The sequence below is a fragment of the Chrysochloris asiatica genome, unplaced genomic scaffold, assembly GCF_000296735.1.
Source record: "Chrysochloris asiatica unplaced genomic scaffold, ChrAsi1.0 scaffold00100, whole genome shotgun sequence".
NCBI classification, from domain to species: Eukaryota; Metazoa; Chordata; class Mammalia; order Afrosoricida; family Chrysochloridae; genus Chrysochloris; species Chrysochloris asiatica.
The window spans coordinates 4,380,396-4,400,747 of record NW_006408618.1 but is presented as its reverse complement, the minus strand read 5'-3'; the positions used below and the strand labels follow the sequence as shown (position 1 = coordinate 4,400,747).

General features: G+C 36.2%; 1 protein-coding gene across 3 annotated transcripts in view; it reads right to left on the bottom strand.

The window, feature by feature from the left end:
• RABGAP1L (RAB GTPase activating protein 1-like) overlaps positions 1-20,352 on the bottom strand; it is a 958,953-nt gene that overhangs the window by 479,903 nt on the left and 458,698 nt on the right. The gene's annotated exons all lie outside the window — the stretch shown is intronic.

Sequence of the window (20,352 nt, the reverse complement as noted above, 5' to 3'; positions counted from 1 at the left end):
ACCTAGAAAGTAGATCCATCTGCCCCCACTATATTTGCTGTTTACATACTTAGAGTCACTTACCAGTCTCAATAGTCCTCAACACACAGGTGTCCAGGTGTGGCACTGTAGGATAAACACTGGACTACTAACTGCAATGTTGGTGGATCAAACCCACCAACCACTCCTCAGAAGCACTATACAGGGTCACTTAACAACAATGTATAATTCTTAAATACTTTTCTTAGTTTGTAGGATAAGGCACCCATCAAATGAACAACTTTGATATGACTGAAAACGGAACTGAGTGAATACTAAACTTAGATATATTTTGTGTATGTATTTGAAAGTGGAGATACACATACTTTAATGTCTCTACAATCAGGGAATATAGAAGAAAACAGTCCTCCAAATGCCTAGAGTACTCTTTCCACTGAAACCCAAATGAACACTACATTTGCCACTTGTGAAATACAGCTTCCATCAAAGGAAACCTTTTTGGACATATATGCCAGCTCTACTCACACAGTCCAAGGCCCTCAGTATATCTGTGTACGTTTGGCAGAATCAACAATTCTCAGGTCATGCCATTGCCTCTATCATTATCTAATCCTCATTGAGATGACTTCATTAGAACCCAAATCAGAACGATTGACCATTTAGGAAAGATATGAAACCAAATGGCTCAAATTGAATTATTTCTACCATTTAGATCCCTACTCTTTGTTTTTGTTTTGTTTTTTAAGATCCCTACTCTTATCTTCAGTCTCACTCACCAGAACAAGTAAATTGACTTCTACCATCCTAAAATTACAGATATTTACACTACAAAGCAGAATTTTGATTCAGAAAATGTTTCAAGTGTGTTCTTAACGTGTTATCAGCCCAGGACCATTTGGACTCCAGGAGAGAGAAATTTAGTGATACTCTATCCTGTATCATCAAAAAAACCAAAAACCAAAAAAAAACCCACCAAATATGTGGATGACTTCCTTGATAATGCAATTGATTTCAGGTCCTCACTGACACTTGGTATTAAGTTAAGGCCCGTCAAGCCGGTTCTGACTCATAGTGACCCTGTATAGGGTTTCCAAGGAGTGGTTGGTGAATTTGAATTGCTGACCGTGTGGTTCAAACCGACCTTGTGGTCCAATGCTTTATCTGACAGTGTCACTTCAGGACTCACTCAGTATTAGATAATTTGATAAGTAGATAATGTGAATTTACAGTTTCTATCAATCACTTTTTAAAATGAAGTAATTGTTCTTATGCTATTGTGGTTAAGTGCCCTGGAGCTGATTCCGACCCAGAGTGACTTGCAGTTCAAATGACTTTGCAGTCTGACGCATTAGCCCACAGCACCACAACAGGAATAATTGTTCTTATAGTATCTATTATATATTTATACAGCTAGTACCTGAAAGTCAAATATATTTTTTAATTATCATTATTGCATTTATTATCAATATCTTTATAAATCCAATCTGTATTTGTCTATGGATATTGGAAACACATGAATTAACAGATATGTTTTAATACATATCTTGCTCTTAAGTGCTGTGGTGTCGGTTCCGACTCATAACGACTTTGTTTAAGATTTCCAAGACTTTAATTCTTGATTTAAATTTCTGTCTAAAGCTGCACACCAGAAATCCTCATGTAGCACTGTAGGATAAGCACTGAACAACAAGGTTGATTTGAACTACAAGGTTGGTGGTTCAAACCCACCAGCAGCTGCCCATTGGACACCCTATACAGGGTCATTATGAGCTGGAACTGACTTTGCAGCACTTAACAACAATATAAAAATATACAAGAAAAAAAAACATAAAAAATACACAGGTTCTAAAAATATACTCCAATAAAGAAGAGCTGGACTATGTTGGCATTTTGTCAGGTGTGGTAATCACTCTGTTTGTGGAAGGCTCTGGATCACCTAGATTATCCCTGGGAATGGGGACGGTGTTTCTAGTCAGAAAGCTATTGAGAGCTGTATGTATGGTCCTTTTATTTTTTCTTTATATACATTTCAGTAATATTGCACGATTTCCTTAGTGTGCCTACCAATGTTAGCAAAATGATTGGCATTTAAGTCCATGCTTTTTATCTTTTTTTTTAGTCTATTTATGTATAATTCTTAAAAATATGGAGATCTCTTGGGAAAAAAAATAAGATTCCATATCTAAAAACATTGAGTCCTTATTCCTCCAAGGCCACAAGGTCAAAATGAGCTAAGACATGGCTGCCCTTCTGAGACAGTACGTGCATTTGTCCTCTTGTCTCCAGACAGGGAAGCCCACAGTCAGCTGCACTGTCAGTTTTCTTAAAGTAAGAGGAACATAAAATAACTGAATTCATGTCTCAATCAAAAATGTTTTAAAAGTAAAAAACCACCAAAAGGACCTTAACTTTCAAGAAAACTGGAAGAATACATACACCTTCTGAGAAACATATGCTGCTGTTAGGCTCTATCAAGTTGCTTTGACTCACAACGACCTTATACACAACTGCCTGGCCCTGTGCCATCCTCATCATAGTTGTTGCTGGCACTGAGCCAATCCATCTCCTTGAGTGGTCTTCCTCTTTTTCACTGACCCTCTACTTTACCAAGCATATGTACTTCTCCAGGGATCCTGATAATACATCCAAAGTATGAGAGACAAAGTATTGACATTCTGGCTTCTAAGAAATACTCTTTCTATAATTCTTCTAATACAGATTTGTTTGTTCTTCTGGAAGTACATGGTACTTCTAATAGTCTTGTCCAACACCACAACACAAATGGTTCAATTCTTTTACTGTCATCGGTATTCCAAAGTAAGGTTACTGGAAATACCATGCATATAAGGTTACTGGAAATACCATGACTAGAGGCAGACACACTACTCATATTGACATCTTTGCTCTTGACTTTTAAAATGTCTTGTGCAGTAGATCTGCTAAATGCAATATATTGCTTGATTTCTTGACCGCTGCTTCCATGAGTGTTGATAGTGAATCCAAGTAAAATGAAATCTTTGACACCTTCAAAATTTTCTCCATTTATCATGTTACTATTATTGGTCCAGTGTGGAAGATTTTTATTTTCTTTACATTGAAGTGAAATCCACATTTAAGTTTGTGGTCTTTGAGCTTCATCAGTAAGTATTTTAAGTCCTCTTCACTTTCAGCAAGCAAGTTTCTGTTGTCTGCATAGAGTAGGTTGTAACTGAGTCTTCTTCAAATCCTGACACCACATTCTTCTTCACTTGAGTCCATGTTTTCAGGCAACTGAAGCCCATGATTCAATTTAGAAAATAAAATATATTTATTTTGAACAGTATATCATAAATTTACATTTTTTAACAGTTTATATTATTTACTAACCATATTTATTTGTATTTTGAACAGTAATTCATAAATATGAACACCTAGGAATGACAACATCAGCAATTTACAACACTGCATGTAGTGCATACTAACACGATATAAAAAAAAAACAAAACAAAAAAAAACCCAGAACACAAAAACAAAAATGGACACTTGTAGTTATGGTTCATCATAACTCAAATATGTCATAAGTAAATAACCTACCTGTACCCATATCAACAATAACAACATATACATTACAAATGAGAGTGTTTTAAAAAGTTCATGGGAAAATTCTAGTATCTTTTCATTACATTTTTCCACAAACTTTTTGACGTACTCTCGTATATTGTATATACTAGTATCTGACTTTCCTTTTTATGGTCCGACTGAGACACACTGAAGTTTACATTTTTACTACCATGAAATACATAGTTTAATATTCACGAGAATAATTAGCAATACCAATTAGAGTGCTTCTTTAAAGAACACATTTAATAAAACAATACTACTTTCAGAATATAAAAAAACAGCTCAATCATTTTGTTTTTAAATGTTAGTGAATAATTAACTAACACAAGTATAATTTTAAAAGAATGATTTGGTGAACCATTTCTGGATGGTTTATTCCTTTCTCTGTTCACATAACTCAGTTGCTAACTTCAGGTTCTTTTCATCATTTTCTCTGAGAGAAATGCATCTATATTTGTCTAGAATTTCAGACTCATGATGCTGAGAACTTATGAACAAAATGAAAGAAAATTCTTGACTATACCACAAGTCCATAGATTTGTCTTCCCATAATTTTGTTTGCTCATCATAGCCTCATAGAAAACCCACAGGAATTCACCTCCCAACACCACGGTACCAGGAGCTTTTATCTACCCAAAATTATAAATATACGGGGTGAGCTAGCATGTTATGGGGATGCATCAGCATTCTGCTTGGTGAACAGAACAAAAAGAGAGCAAAGCATTCCACACTGTAGTTTGTTTTTCCCAAACCTAGACAAGTTAAGTGACAGGCAGTTAGGTTGTTGTAAGAGCAGAGGAATGAGGTTACAGAAAATACTCAGTGTATCTTGAGAGCTCATTTGGCATAGAGTCTAGCTACATATAGTTACCTTTACCCAGTGATTGGTCCTCCTTTGTTCAGAAAGTTAGGTCAAATAACTGTGGAAAGCAATAAAATGACTGAGGCCAGTCAGAGCCTCTATAATTTCTAAAATTGTAGTCACTGTTGCTAGGTGCCTTCAAGTCGGTTCTGACCCACAGTGACCCTGTATAGGGTTTTCTTGAAAGTGTGGCAAGGTTAAATTAGGTAAAGCAGCAAACTAATTAAGTAGCGTAGTGGTTACGAATCGGGCTGTGAACTGCAAGGTCAGCAGTTTGAAACCACCAGCTGTTCTGTGGGAGAAAGATGAGGCTTTCTGCTCCCGTAAAGATTTACAGCCTTGGAAACCCTATACAGGGTTGCTATGAGTCGGAATCGACTCCACAGCACATAACAACAACAACAACAACATTTAAGTCAATGAGAATTTAACTTACTCTGGCAGGGAAGTTATAAAACAATAAAAGGAGTTCCCTTGTTGTTGTTGTTGTTTACTGCCATTCAAGTCTGTTCAAACTCACAGAGACCCGGTATAGGGTTTCTGATAAGCAGCTAGTGGGTTTGAACCACTGACTGTGCAGTTAAAACCAACCTTTCAGTGCAGTGCTTATCCTACAGTGCCCCACTGGGACTCCTGGCATGCAGCTTTACACTGGAATTTTCACAGGAAAAATGAGGTCAATACAAGTGAACTGTGGGAAGACTAACAGAGATTTTAATTTAGATATATCACGGCCTCAAAGACTAGTTGGGATGGACTGCTCCTGTCTTTATCTGATGTCTTAAAAAATTCCTCCCTTCAATTTCTGGAAAAACTGTGAGAGGAGAGGAAAATGTTTTCCTTATTCCTTTTTCCTTTAGGCAATGCTGAGGAAATATTAGGAAAAAGGAAGCAATATAAATTAGAACTGGGAACAATTCAAATGCAAATATCAAACTGGAGTACTTTTTTCCCCTAAAGGCTCAGTTGGCAGCACAGTGAATGCTTGTCCTCTGATCTCAAGTTGTTGTGGTCAGCGGCGTTTGCTTTCAATGTCCTCAGCATCTGCCTAAATCAGAAAGGATGCTGCTCTCCTGGCTAAAAAAAAACAAAAACAATCTTCCTTTCCAGTATGAATCATAACAGCTATGAAACCCTAACCTTCAAGGTCAGTGCACATAGGGCTGTGAGGTTCTGCTCTGTTTCCAGAAGTTTAGAATTCTCAGGTGACATCTCCAGTTCATCTGAGCTTGCTATACAGGTATAAAAACCATTGGAATCCTAGCTTAGGCTGACCATAAGGGTGATAACTAGCCATTTTCTACTGAGTATAATTCAACTGATGGTGATTACATGTTGTCAGAGTAGAAATGTGCCCCAAAGGGTTTTTAATGGCTCATTTTGGAGGCAAGTAGATCACTAGGACCTTGTCCCAGGAGGACAAAGGGATAATGTAATTCAGGTATAGCCTCTGGTCTGATTTAGGTAGAAATTATTCAGTAGGGTGCTAGAAACTGGTCTCACACATCAAGGCTACAGAGAAGGTGCAGTTCTTCAAAGTGGTAGAAGTGGAATGAAAGTGGGGAGCAGTCACACAAGTGAGAAGTATCCACAGAAGATAGTCTTGTGGTACACAGAATATTATCAACTCAGGCCTGAACTGGCACCTGAGCTGGGCTGGGAGGAGCTGTGGCCATCAAATTGAAAGGAGTGATGCTTGTATACAGCAGGGGAACACTGGTCCACTCAGTCTTAACCAATACATATGCAAGGCATTTGGTGATTTCCATGACCCTGATGACTTCACTGAAGAGTTTCAAGTTTAAGCCAGGGTAGAACCTCCATACAAGGGAAATCATGGCCAACTCACAACATAATTAGCCATGAGCAATGGCAAAGGTTGCTGTAAAAGTCAGCCAGCATGACCTTTCCAGCCACAGAGATTTGCATGTAGATGCAATTGAGTTTTATACCAGTCATAAAATTGCCAATTCACTCATGTCATTCAAGAGTGTGTACAGATGAAATGAGATCCTTTGCAGAAAAATGGCATTAAGGAATGTGACAGCCTTAAAGATTTCTTTCTATGTTCAATCTAGGGTGGCTAAAGAATTCAGAGATGCACAATTACCTCTATAAAAATGCCACTAATTCACTAGTACAGAGAATCTAGATTCCTCCTTCACACCAGCAACATGCCCCTACAAGGTTTGTACTCAACTAATCACTTTCAAGGCTAAACTCACTTCATCCATCTTCCAATGCTTCCAAATTAATGAGCCATCAGCAGAGACCTTATTCAAGACCCAGCAAATAAAAGCAATGTGTAATGTCTACTCTGCTCCCAGAGTTATTATACAGATATCATCCTTATCTTGGCTCAAACTCCTCAGATTTTAAGCTTCTTTGTCCATTTGATGAAAGGACATTGAAGTAAGGGGAAAGAGAAAATCACAATTATTTTCTCTACATTTAAGCATTCCCATAATCTTTACTGTCTTTGTAGACTATGTTATGCCAATTGGCCACAGTGTGCCCACAGATGATGGTATTAAGTATCCAAGTCCAGCAACTCATTCCCTTTCAAGGTGTTTGATTATGTCTATGAAGTTTTCATAACTTTGTCCCTTATATGGAAATTCTTTTTAAAAGTCTAAAGAAAAACTCTGCATTCATATTTCATTCACACAATGAAATCCAAATGTACAGCCCTCCATTTTCTAGGCCTCCAATGCCTTTCTATTTTTACCTTTCATTAATTTTCTACAATGACCTTAGACTCCAAACAGACTGATTTATTCAGAAATTTCTGAAGAATATTGCCTTTTTCCCCACTCACATAATTTTGTCTTTGTTCCTCTACCACAGTACATTCTTCCCCTATCAAAATCATCTGCATCTACTAAAAATACCACCACTCGTAAGATTATTTACATGTACTACCCCTTTTTGAAATCTCCTTCCATATTTAGAGTCAGCACTGATAATAATTATCATGAATTATTAGTTGTTTCCCTGTTTATATACAAACATATAGGATAAGCATTGGACTGTGAACCACAAGGTGGTTCAAACCCACTAGGTGCCCTTTGGAAACACTGTACAGGGTTGCTATGAGTTGGAATTGACTTGACGGCACTAAGGAACAACGATAATATTAAACAATAAGGAAAAGGGAAGTATTTTTTATTCTTGGCATACAGTAGATATTCAACAAATGTTTGTTGAATAAATCCCTAAATATACTTCACACAACACTTTACACATAATTAAACCAGATGTTCAATGATTATGTGGTGTTTATGTGATTAGGAAAAGTGACTACAAGAACCTTTGCTATAAGGTTACTGAAGGGTATCCTATCTGTATGTGGGGTTTCAAAAGCTTTGTGGAAACATGGAATTAAAAGATACAGGACTCTTTCCATGAACTTTGTGAAATCCCTTTATACTATAAACACATTAGTTGGTTGGTTGGTTGGTGTGTGCCATGGAGTCAGTTCCGACTCATACAGGGTTTCCGAGGCTGTAAATCTTTACGGGAGCAGAAAGCCTCATATTTCTTCCACGGAACAGCTGGTAGTTTTGAACTGCTGACCTTGCAGTTCGCAGCCCAATTCGTAACCACTATGCTACCAGAGCTCATTAGGGAATGTTTTAAAGCTTTAAAATGTTATTTTTACCCAAGGTTGGGTTAAGCAATCATGAATAATGGTTAAAATTGAGTATGAATGATAATTTGTACCTAGAGATACTTGTAATACTTTTTAAATGGTTCTAAATATGTATGTATTCTACTTACTTCATAAGTATATGATTACTTTTCAATGCTTAACTCTAAGTTTCAATGATAAAGAATGTATAATTGGGAAAGAGAACTAGCTATTTTCTTTATTTATTTTAACCATGACCAAGGGAAGCCTATACGGACATACTATAATTCTATAAGCCAAACACCCTCTTGCTTATTCTAACTGTTGGAAAGCTAATTAAGGATCTATAAACAATCCCCTGCATGCTGGCCTTGGAAACTACAAGTGTAAGCAAAAGAACAATAATATAAAAAAAGGTTCCACAACCATCACGACTTATTATTTCAAAAGGACTTATTAAGTACCCTAAACATAAACACAACTTGTGCCACCAACTAAACTTAAGAACGTTTTTATTCCTTTAAGACAGATGTGATCAGTAGATTCCTCTCATAATCATTTTATTTTCACAGAGAATCAGCTCCTCAATTTAGAGGGAAATGTTCATTTTAAACTTCTAAGAAGGTATTTTGCCTGATACCGAGAGAAATTATTTCAAACAGATACAAGATGTCTTTTTAAAGATGGGAACATGACATGGAATTATAGCATTTAAATCAAAACAAACACTTCATCCTATGATCTACATTATGCCATATTTTACTGAGAAGTTAAAAGTACTGCTTTTTGAAAATCAACCATCACAAAATTTCAAGGAGTTAGCTTATAAATGCCAAGGGGACACAGTATATTATTTTTAACTCAAATTTATTTCAGTTTTATAGTCAACAGATCAGAAAGAGGAAACTTTAATCACAAACATATTGCAAGGAAAAATTTAGATATTTCCGCTTTAAGGGATGCAACTTCAGATTACAGATTCAATACTCTAAAAGAGAAAGTTAAAGAAAAGGCACATCTTCTTTGTCAAAATACAAAAACAAGAGCTGGTCCAATTTTTAAAAACTGTATCAAAGATTTGGTCCAATTAGAAAATAGTAATTTTCTTACATTTGAAAAACATAGCTGATACAAATGGAGAAGCTAAAATAAAATTACAAAACCTTCTGAATTTGATTATAAATCAATTCACTTTGGAGGTTATAGAAGAAATACTGTGAGAGCATTGAATTCAGACTGCCAATCAAGTGGTAGTTTCTCAATGTAAAGAAAACAAAAATCCTCATCACTGGACCAACAAACAACATCATAATAAATGGAGAAAAGATCGAAGCTGTCAAAGACTTCACTTTGCTTGGATCCACTCATGGAAATAGCAATCAAGAAATAAAATGATATATTGCATTCAGTAAATCTGCTGCACAAGACCTCCTTAAAGAAGAGCAAAGATATCAGTTTGAAGACTAAAGCATGCGTGACCCAAGTCATGGTATTTCAATTGCTTCATATGAATGTGAAAGTTGGACAATGAGTAAGGAAGGTTGTTGAAGAATTGATGCACTTGAGTTATGGTGTTAGAGGAGAGTGTTAAAAGTACCAGGGACTGCCAGAAGAACATATCAATCTGTGATGGAAGAAGTACAGCCAGAATGCTCCTTAGAAGGCAGGATGGTGAGACTTTGTCACTCATACTTTTGATGTATTATCAGGAGGGACCAGTTTCTGGAGAAGGATATCATGCTTGGTAAAGTGGAGGGTTAGAGAAAAATAGGAAGACCCCCAAAGAGGTGGATTGGCACAGTGGCAGCAGCAATGGGCTAAGGCTTAACAACAATTGTGAGGATGGTGCAGTACTGGATTCTGTTGTGCATAAAGTCACTATGAATCGGAACAAATTAAGTCATTTATAAGAACAAAATAGGAGCTCTGGTAGCGTAGTGGTTATGAATTGGGCTTTGAACCTTAAGGTCAGTAGTTCAAAACTACCAGCCACTCCAAGGCAGAAAGAGGAGGCTTTCTGCTCCCACAAAGATTTACAGCCTTGTAAACCCTGTACAGGGTCGCTATGGGTTGGCACCAACTTGACGACACTTAACAACAACAACAACAAATAAGAACAAAGATGAAGAATACTGACTGTAATTCCTTCTGGTTCTATAATTCTTTGAGAATTTCTGCATCTAAGGTTTTGGAAACTATTATTTTTAATTTTTGAATAATATTGAAATATTTTTCTGAAAAAAATTTTAAGTTTTGTTTTTGGTGTCAGAGTAATAGTTATTTCATATAATGAATAAGAAAACGTTCCCTCTTCTCTTCTGTGGATGATATTTTATAAACTTTGTGTTAATTTTTCTTTAAATGCTTCATAGATTTCTCCAATGAAACATCTAGGCTTTGAAGTTTCTTATCAGAAGCTTTAGAATTAGTAATTCAATACTTTTAATGGTAAATGGCTATTCCAACTTCATATTAGTAGAGTTTTGGTAGTTGGTGGCTTTCAAGGAACTGATTCATTTCTTCTTAACTATCAAATTTATGAGCCTTGAGTTATTCACAATATTCTTTCACTTTTTAACAGCTGCAGGATCTGTAGTGATATATCATACTTCATTTCTGATATTGATGATTTGTGTCTTCTCTCCATTGGTGTTCTGGTGTGGCACTACAGGATAAGCATTGGACTGCAAGGTCATTTTGAACTACAGAGTTGGCAGTTTAAATCCACCAGCCGCTCCCTTGAAACCCTATATAGAATCTCTGTGAATTGGAACCGACTCAATGGCACTTAACAACAACTCTATTCTTTCAGTCCTGCCAGAGGTTTACCAATTTTACTGGTTTCAGGAAATTAGTTTCTCATTTCACTGATTTTTCTCTATTGTTTTCCTATTTGGAATTTCACTGAATTCTCTTCATGTTTTATTATTCCCTTTCTTCATTTTCTTTGGATTTATTTTGCTCTTTTTCCAGTTTATTGAGGTAACAGCATAGGTGACTGATTTGAGATCGCTGCTTACTTCTAATGTAAACATTTAATGCTACATATTTCCTAGTTACACTGCTGCCTATTTCTTTCGATATGTTTTCATTTTCATTCAGTTTTATGTTTTTTAAATTCATTTTATTTTCTTTGAGACCTCTTTTTGACCTGTGAATCTTTGCTGTTGTCTCTCTGTTATTGGCTTTCATCATGAATCTATTGTGGTTGGAGAACCCACTCTATAATAGCAATTCTTTCAAATTTGTTCAGGTTTGCTTTATGACCCAGGGTATTTTGTATCTTGGCAAATGTTTCATGGATGCTTAAAAAAAAAAAGTGCATTCTGCTATTGTTGGATAGAACACTGTAGTGGCATGGTGGGTTAGGTGTTGGCTCAAATCCATCAGTCGATTCTTACAAGTAAGATGAGGCTGTCTATTCCCATAAAGATTAACAGTCTCAAAACCCCTAATTAGAGTTGCTATGAGTCAGCATCAACTCGATGGTAGTGGATTTTTTGGCTTTATTAGGGTCTGTTGGTTAACCAGTAGCTTTAAACTACTACATCAATGGTTCAAAACCACTAGCCATTCCGTGGGAGAAAGATGAGTCCGTCTGCTGCAGTTAAAATTTACAAACTTGGAAACCCTATAAGGGTTACTGTGAGTCAGAAATGACTGGTTGATTGTGTTATTCAGATCTTTTACATTCTTGCTAATTTTCTATCTGGCAATTTTTATCAGCTGCTGAGAAATAGGGGCTTACTTAACATTTTAACATAGTCTCTCCAGTAGCTACATTCAATTTACTTTGTTCTTTTGTTCACTGAACATTCATTAGCTGAGCCAGTACACTGAACATATCACTGGCCACCACTGATTGACTGTCTTTCAGAAGCCTGGGGCTGTCATTGATTTGCTATTTTTCAGAAGTGTAGTTACTGGAGTGAGACTGTTGTTGATTGGCTGGTTTCCTGATTGAGGCTGTCACTGATTGGCTTATTTCACAGCATGTGTACTGATGCAAAGTTATTTCTAATTAATGATGGTTATTTGTTCATGACTTGAGACTCTGGGTAAAGAACAGTCTTTTCCTTCTTTGAATATAAAATTTAAGTACACTCACACACCACATGACATCCATTTGGGCAACATCTGGCCACATATATATCCGTGAACCCAACCCCTGTGAAGTCTATTATATTTAAAATTCCAGGTTCATGCAATGGTTCATAATAACAAATAGGCACTACTCTGAGGCATGCATCAAAACATTATTATTATTACTACTGTATTATTATGTTAAAAATGCTTTATTTAGTATATCTCAAAGTGTTTCACATAGCTTTATAGATGGAAAGATATTCTGTGGTGATGGTTATGTGCCATGGAGTCGGTTCTGACTCATAGCTACCCTGTTGTATAGGGTTTCTGAGGCTATAAATCTTCACGGGAGCAGAAAGTCTCATCTTTCTCCTGCAGAACAGCTGGTAGTTTAGAATTGCTGACCTTGAGATTAGCAGCCTGATTCGTAACCACCATGCTACCAGAGCTCCTTAAGATCTACTACATACTGTCTAATAAGATAAAAATTTGACTAAGTGATGTTAGACATATACTGTACCAAACAATTTTAACTTATGTATAAATCTGAGTTAAGGGCAGATTTAAAAACAGAACTCATTCACAATTCAGGAACTGCCTATATGTAACATGGTGTTCACACAATGTCCAAATCACATCATGTCTACTTGACAGATGTATCATGGACGTTAAGTGATGGACGACTACACTTTTAATAATTTATGCCACTTTTGGTTTTCCTTCAGACAAACCTGCAGGAGAGACATAAGGGACTATCTAGATCTCTATTTGTAGAGGTGTGATTTTCAGCTAGTGTTGTCATTTAAGTGATTTAAGCGCCAGTTACTGCGTTAGAGTACTAACTCTAATTGCTAGATTTAGTAATTTTTTTAAAAAAAGTTGAATACAGGAGATTTAATATATTCTGACAAACTCAATAGTGGACTAGGGGCAAAATCAATAAATATATCAAGTCAAGCAATCCTAACTGTATGGGAATACATATCTGATAAAGGCTTTAGACTTCAGACAAAAGAACCATGGATCCCCTTTTAAAACTGAGACAGAATTTGATTAACATGTTGAAAAGGTATGGAGAATGATTCTAGAGGAGAAAAGATTAAAATAAGACAATCAGTTTAACTGTAACATGGATCTAGGGGGAAAATGGGAAGTCCTCAGCTATTGTAAGGATAGTTCCTTAATCTAAGGGAAGAATGGACAATAAACTAAAAGAGAGCCAGACCTCAGGCTGGTTTTAATTCAAGGTTTCAGACTAGTATAGTGTTCAATGCCCATTTAATAGAAAGCTATTTAAATGTTTCTACATTATTTAAATAGTATCTTGGAATATGAAAGCTGGACAATAAGTAAGGAAGGCCAAAGTAGAATTGGTACATTTGAATTACAGTATTGGCAAAGAATCTTAAATGTGCCATGGACTGACGACAGAAGAACACACAAATCTGTCTTGTAAGAAGTGTACCCCAATATTCTTTAGAGCTGAGAATGGCCAGACTTCATCTCATGTATTTTAGGCATGTTAACAGGAAGGACCAGTCCCTGGAGAAGGATAGCATGCTTGGAAAAAGAGGGAAACCCTCAACAAGATGGACTGACAAAGTGGCTGTAACAATAAGTTCAAGTTTAGCAACGACTGAGGATGGTGCAGGACCAGGCAGTATTTCCTTCTGTTGTGCATGGCCCACTAGGAGTCAGAACTATTTTATAGCACCAGACAAAAACAACACTATTTACAGGAAAAAAACCTGAGCTTCTGAAATTATTGTTAGGTTTAGTGGCTCAAGAAAAAGTTTGCTTAACTTTTTGGTAGTCTTACTTCTTTTGCCTATTTAATTTCTTGACATGTCAAGAGCTGTGAACAAAAGTTTACAGCTTTCACTTAATTTCCTCATGCTTCTAAACTTTATCCTACAATGGCAACTCAAAGTGCCTTTTCTCTTTACTAGAATTTTCTGTTTGAATTTCTATATGGAATCATTACAAGGGGGCTTCAAAAATTCATAAGAAATAGAATTAAAAGATAATGGAGTATTTTTACCAATATTTTGAAGCTCTCCCATACAGCTAAGTGTATCTCAGTGTTTAAGACTAGATTGCTTTCTTTCATAGTCTATCCACAATCTGCAGTAGTCACTTTCGCTACCATCTGCCAATCAGGAAATTTTTCTTTCTTGAGTTTTACTTTCTATAATTTGAATTATGAAGAAAATAGCAGTTGCCACTGAGTCGATTCTGAGTCACGGTGACCCTGTGTGTATCCAAGTAGAACTATACTCCAAAGCGCTTTCAGCGGCTACTTTTTTCAGAAGTGGATCACCAGATCTTCTGGGATGCCTGTGGATGGACTAAAACTCCCAACGTCTTAATTAGCAGTCCAAACACTAATGATGTGTATCATCCACAGACTCCATGAAGAAGACAGGAATACAGTAGTATAGCGTACTCCCCTGACTTACCACGAGGTTCTCTTCTAATTCTGATGTAAATTGGATACCATTTTCCCCTATTATTATTGCCTTTTATTATCAGTATCTTTATAAATCTGAACTTTATTTGCCTTTGAAGGTAGGAAGCATTACATATAAATTTATAAATATGAAGACATCATCAAATTACACAGTGCTAACACTGTATGTTGTACATATTACATTGTAAGTCATGAACTACCTATATTACAATCATAGATACACTACCCTGGAGAAATAAGCCCTTTTCTTTTATCGTCTCTTGAGAACTACTAGTATACTGAAAAACTGGTATCTACTTAAGAAGAGTGAAATGAAAGAAACCATGAGATGTTGGCAAAAATTGCCAGCCCAGTAGTCTTTGGCTTTACCACCATTCTATACTTGGACATAACCTAACAGATGGGTGATGGGGGATAACCTAGTGTGAAGAACTCCATTTAAATGCTCACAGGGGGTTCAAAGGCAGAGGCTCAGGTATATTGATATAACTTAGCATATGCTGTACAACATCTGCCTCTAGTACTTCAGGCAATAGTCATTGAATTTTTATATCTTCATTGAATATATATAGTAGCATTAAATTTTATAATTGCAAGGTTGGTTCGTTTGTTTGTTTTCCAACTCTAAATCAATGTTATAAGCCTTTTGCTGTATTTTCAGTCTTTTTTGGCACTTTAAACTAAACTTGCAAAATGCTAACTGGAGATTCAGGTATACTTTTAGTGTTATTTAAACATAAGTAAATAAAATAAAAGCAAAGTTGTCACTGAATATCAAATTTAAAAGGTTAGAAATAAGTGGTGAGGAGACAGAATTGGAAGCTTCCTAGCCAAGATGAATTAGTAAGGCAGACTGAGGGGAATCTAGCCAAGTAGTGGAATGCTGGAAGGCAGGTAGTATACAGAAGTCCTCTATAAATGTATGTGGGGATGAACACAGTACATCTTAGAAACAGATGCAAAGTGGAGGTTTTACTTTTCTGAACAACTCAGAGAATGCAGTTTCATTTTATAAAATATCATGAGAAAATCATGTTGTTATTATCTCTAATACCAAACATATGACACGCCCATATATGTATAATCAGGTTCAGATTTTCTTCATTACTTGTATTCATATTCTTCAGTATTCGGGTCAGCAGGACTTTTAAAGTAAAGACTAGAGAGCACTTTAATAAAAGAAATGATTGTTTTATAAATGAGTAAATTAGGAAGGTAAAAATTGCATTAAAATTATATAGAAAAGAGTTTGAAAACGAAATCTTAGATTACTCAGTTCATTCTGCAAATCATTCTTTCTCTTAATTACTTTTGCCCAGAAAAATTATACATAGTGGCTTTAATATGAACATCAACCTGGGACGTGATCCATAAAGCTGTTTCTGAACTCTAACCTGCCAGGTACTGAGAGCAGAATTCATGCCAAGCCACCAAGAGGCACTGATAAATCTAACAGGCATTTTAGCTTCCTAACAAGATGGTGTTTTAGGACACACTGGTACAATTAAGGTTCATGAAAGAGACAAGAACAAAAAGTGTGAGAAACCCAAACACCTAGCCTACTGTCAAATTACAGTGGGTGACAGGGTGCCATAGAAACCTTCAGAGAACCTAAGCTACATTTTAAGATGACCTTTCACTAAGTAAAGACTTTCAATGTGAGGCTAAATTTAATCTTGCTAGAGAGACTAAATAAATATGATCCTTTTCAAATAAAATAAAGGTATACCTATATAAAAGGAGTCCTGGTGTGGCGCTGTGGGTAAATGCCTATATTGCAACATTCGTTTGAACTTCAAGGTTGGCAGTTCAAGTTCACCAGCCTCTCCTCAGAAATCCATATGGGGTTGCTATGGCAACTTCACAGCACTTAACAACAACAGCAATATGTAAAAACTACCGGTAATAAAATGTAGTATGTGGGGTCAGTTTAAATAGTAACACTATAACTGCCTATCCTTTGCAGAGAAGTACCCCACCCCTAACAGACTGAGGATTACTTTTAATTTACACTCTTTTCATGTAGATCAAGTTCTCCAGAGTATATGATACTTGCTTTTTTTCATTACTTCCACCACCATAACCATAGATATCACCAAAAAACACTGTGAGCCTGCTGACTGTGTGCCAGGCACTGGGTAGACAGACATTTACTGCAAGAAATCTATGAAGAGGCTGCCGTTATTATCCTCACTTTTTTACTCACACAGAGACACCACTGCTAGTAAGGTCTAGAATGAAGCTCTGAATTCAAGTTGGCCTTATTTTGAATCACTATGATAAAACTCTGTTTTAAAAAATGAACTTAATGAAATCCCTACTGGCTTTGTCTTAATTTTTTATCTTAATTCAAAGAATGCAATTTAAGAAAAACAAAACAAAAATCAACAAGCAATAAACTCTACAACCCCTTTCTTCTGTTTCCATAAAGCAATGCTAAGGTTCTAATTCTGCACCTCACCATGACCAAAAGAAGTATCTTTCAAAGAACACAAGTTAAAGGGCACAAAACAAAGCTTCTATCCTCCCATCATCTGTGGCAAATTACAAGAAAGCAAAGTTGAATTTAGAGAACTGAATAATATTCAAATTGTTGGTAACAGCTGTTGAGTTAGTTCTGACTCATAGCGACCCAGTATAGGGGCTTCCAAAGAGCAGTTTGAACCAGAGTATTTATCCTGCCACATCAAGACTTCAATATTTAAATTAAACCACCAGTAAATATCTAAACCGCTTCCTAAAGCCGTTCTCCAGAGTAGTGAAATATAGTGTTTTTTTTTTAAATCTATGTGTCTATTTTAATATATTAATCCTAGTAGGTTACATATAACTGTCAACGCATATACTACAATCTTTTGGATAAAATAAAGTATATAGATGTTCTACTACTTTCCCCTACCTGCTTGTTGTTATTAAGTGTCGTCAAGTCTCTTCCGACTCATAGCAACCCAGTATAGGTGAATTTGAACCACCAACATTATGGTTCAAACTGACATTGCAGTCTTGTGCTTATCCTACAGCATCACCCCAGGAGTCGCCTACCCTCTGGATTATAGAATATTCTTCACTTTGGAGATCACTGATCCAGAGATTCAGAATTTTTCCAGCCTCTTATTTCTCCAGGATTGTTTCTAAACCTAATTGCAGAACAGCTAAAAGAACTTTTTCTTAACACTCAAGAGAGGCCAGAGAAGTACCAATCTGATTGTCCAAAAGAGTTTTCAAGAGAGGGCTGGAAAAGCCTATTTTCTTTCAATTTACACTAAGATCTATTCTCCTTTGTATGACTTTTTTGGTCTTTATAAGAGAATTTCTTTCTACTTTAAACTTTCTATGCTAATGCTAAAATAAATGCCACATGGAACTGAAGCAGACTGGTGTGAAAAAGACAAAGGTAGAAGATTATAAGTATAGACTATTGCTAATATTTATATAACATTACCATGTATCAAGCAATATGCATTATGTAATTCATTATGTAATTCAAACCTTAAGTAACAAAGCTGAGTCTTGGAAATGACTAGGTAACTCTCACAATTATATATATATTTATAAAAAGAGTGAGAATTAAAATTCAAGTTTATCTGAAGTTCATCTTTTATAATCACTAACTTTAACCTCCAACTAAGCCCAGCTATGTATGATTTTCTCCATGAAAAGGTTATAATAATAATATCTAACATTTATTGAATATTTACTATATGCTGGGTGTGGTGCTTTAGGATAAGCACTGACTTCACCATACGATCAGTTTGAACAACAAAGGTCAAACTCACCAGTTGCTCCTCAGAAACTCTTTACAGGGTTGCTATGAGTAGAAACTGACTTGACAGCACATAACAACAACAACTAGTATTAACTTAGAGCACTGGAGATGCTGTAGAGTACGCACTAGATTGCTAACTACAAGGTTGACAGCTCAACCAATCAGCCATTGCCCGGGAGAAGGATGAAGCTTTCTGCTGCCCTAAAGATTTACACCTCGGAAGCCCTATATAGGATCGCTATGAATTGGAACCCACTTGAGGGCACCAAACAACAACAATAACAACAGTATGAACTTAAGATCTCTGAGTGAAACAAATAGTTTACAATCAACTACAAACCAAAAGGCTGGCAATCCAAACCTACTCATTGACACTGTGGAAAACAAGCCTGGTTATCTGCTTCCATTATTTCATTGACTATACTTCACTGACTATGCAAAGGCTTTCAACTGTGTGGACAATGACAAGCTATGGATAATACTGAGAAGAATGGGTATTCCAGAACTCTTAATTGTGCTCATGAGGAACCTGTACAAAGACCATGAGGCAGCTGTTCAAATAGAACAAACGAATACCGAATGGTTTAAAATCAGAAAAGATGTGTGTCACAGTATTCTTTCATCATACTTATTCAATTTGTATGTTGAGCAAATCATCTAAGAAGCTGGACCATATAAAGAAGAACATGGCACCAGGATTGGAGGAAAACTCATCAATGACCTGCAATATGCAGATGATACAACCTTGCTTGCTGAAAGCAAATAAGACTAAAAATACTTACTGACGAAGATCAAAGACCAAAGTCTTCAGTATGGGTTGTACCTCATTGTAAAGAAAACAAAAATCCTTACCACAGGATCAATAAATAACATCATGAAAAATGGAGAAAACATTGAAGTTGTCAAAGACTTCATTTTGCTTGGCTCCACTATCCATGGAATCATCAGTCAAGAAACCAAACGACATATTGCATTAGGCAAATTTGCTGCAAGAGGCTTCTATAAAGTGTTGAAGAGCAAAGATGTCAGTTTGAGGACTAAGGTGCACCTCACCCATACCATGGTACTTTCAATAGCCTTATATGCATGTGAAAGTTGGACAATGAATAAAGAAGATGGTAGAAGAACTGATGCATTTGAATGACTGTGTTAAAGAAGAACATTAAATAAGAACAAACAAATCTGTGTTGGAAGAAGTACAGTCAGAATGTTCCTTAGAGTGGACAGACTGTCTCTCACATTTCCTGGCTTTTTTCTCACTAATGTAGCTTTTCCGTTTCTTAAAACTTCTTCATAAAAAACTCTTGTGATTGCCTTATGTCCTTTGAGAAAATCTATTCAGATGACCTCTTGTTGTTGTTGTCAAGTGCCGTCACATTGGTTCCAATTCATAGCAATTCATACAGTCTGTAAAGAGCAGCTGGTGAGATTGAACCATTGACCTCACGGTTCAAACTGACCTTGAGGTTGCGTGCTTATCCTATGGCACTGCACCAAGACTCCAATTTCTTAAAATAGAGGCCAGTTAAAATGCTGTTTTCTTTCCTGCCTATTATCTAAGTTAATGCCCAATGGCAAATTAATAATGGAATAATGAAACTGCTTAGTCTACACAAAAATGTACTTTGTAATACTCCAAAATTCTACTCAGAAATACAAAGTATAGAAAAGAGCAAAATCAGATTTAGAAAACACAATTAAGAAGAGGAAATTATAAATTTCTTTTAAAAAATAACAAGCTTATGAAATAATTTGATCTATTAAATGTTGTTGTTGTCAGGTGCCATCAAGTTGGAGCCGCTCATAGCGATCCCATGCACAGCAGAATGAAACAATGTCCAATCCTGGGCCAACCTCACTACCACTGCCACGCTTCAGTCCATGAATGATGCCACCTGGCCGATCCATCTCGTTAGGGGTCTTCCTCTTTTTCTCTGACCCTCCACCTTACCCAGCAT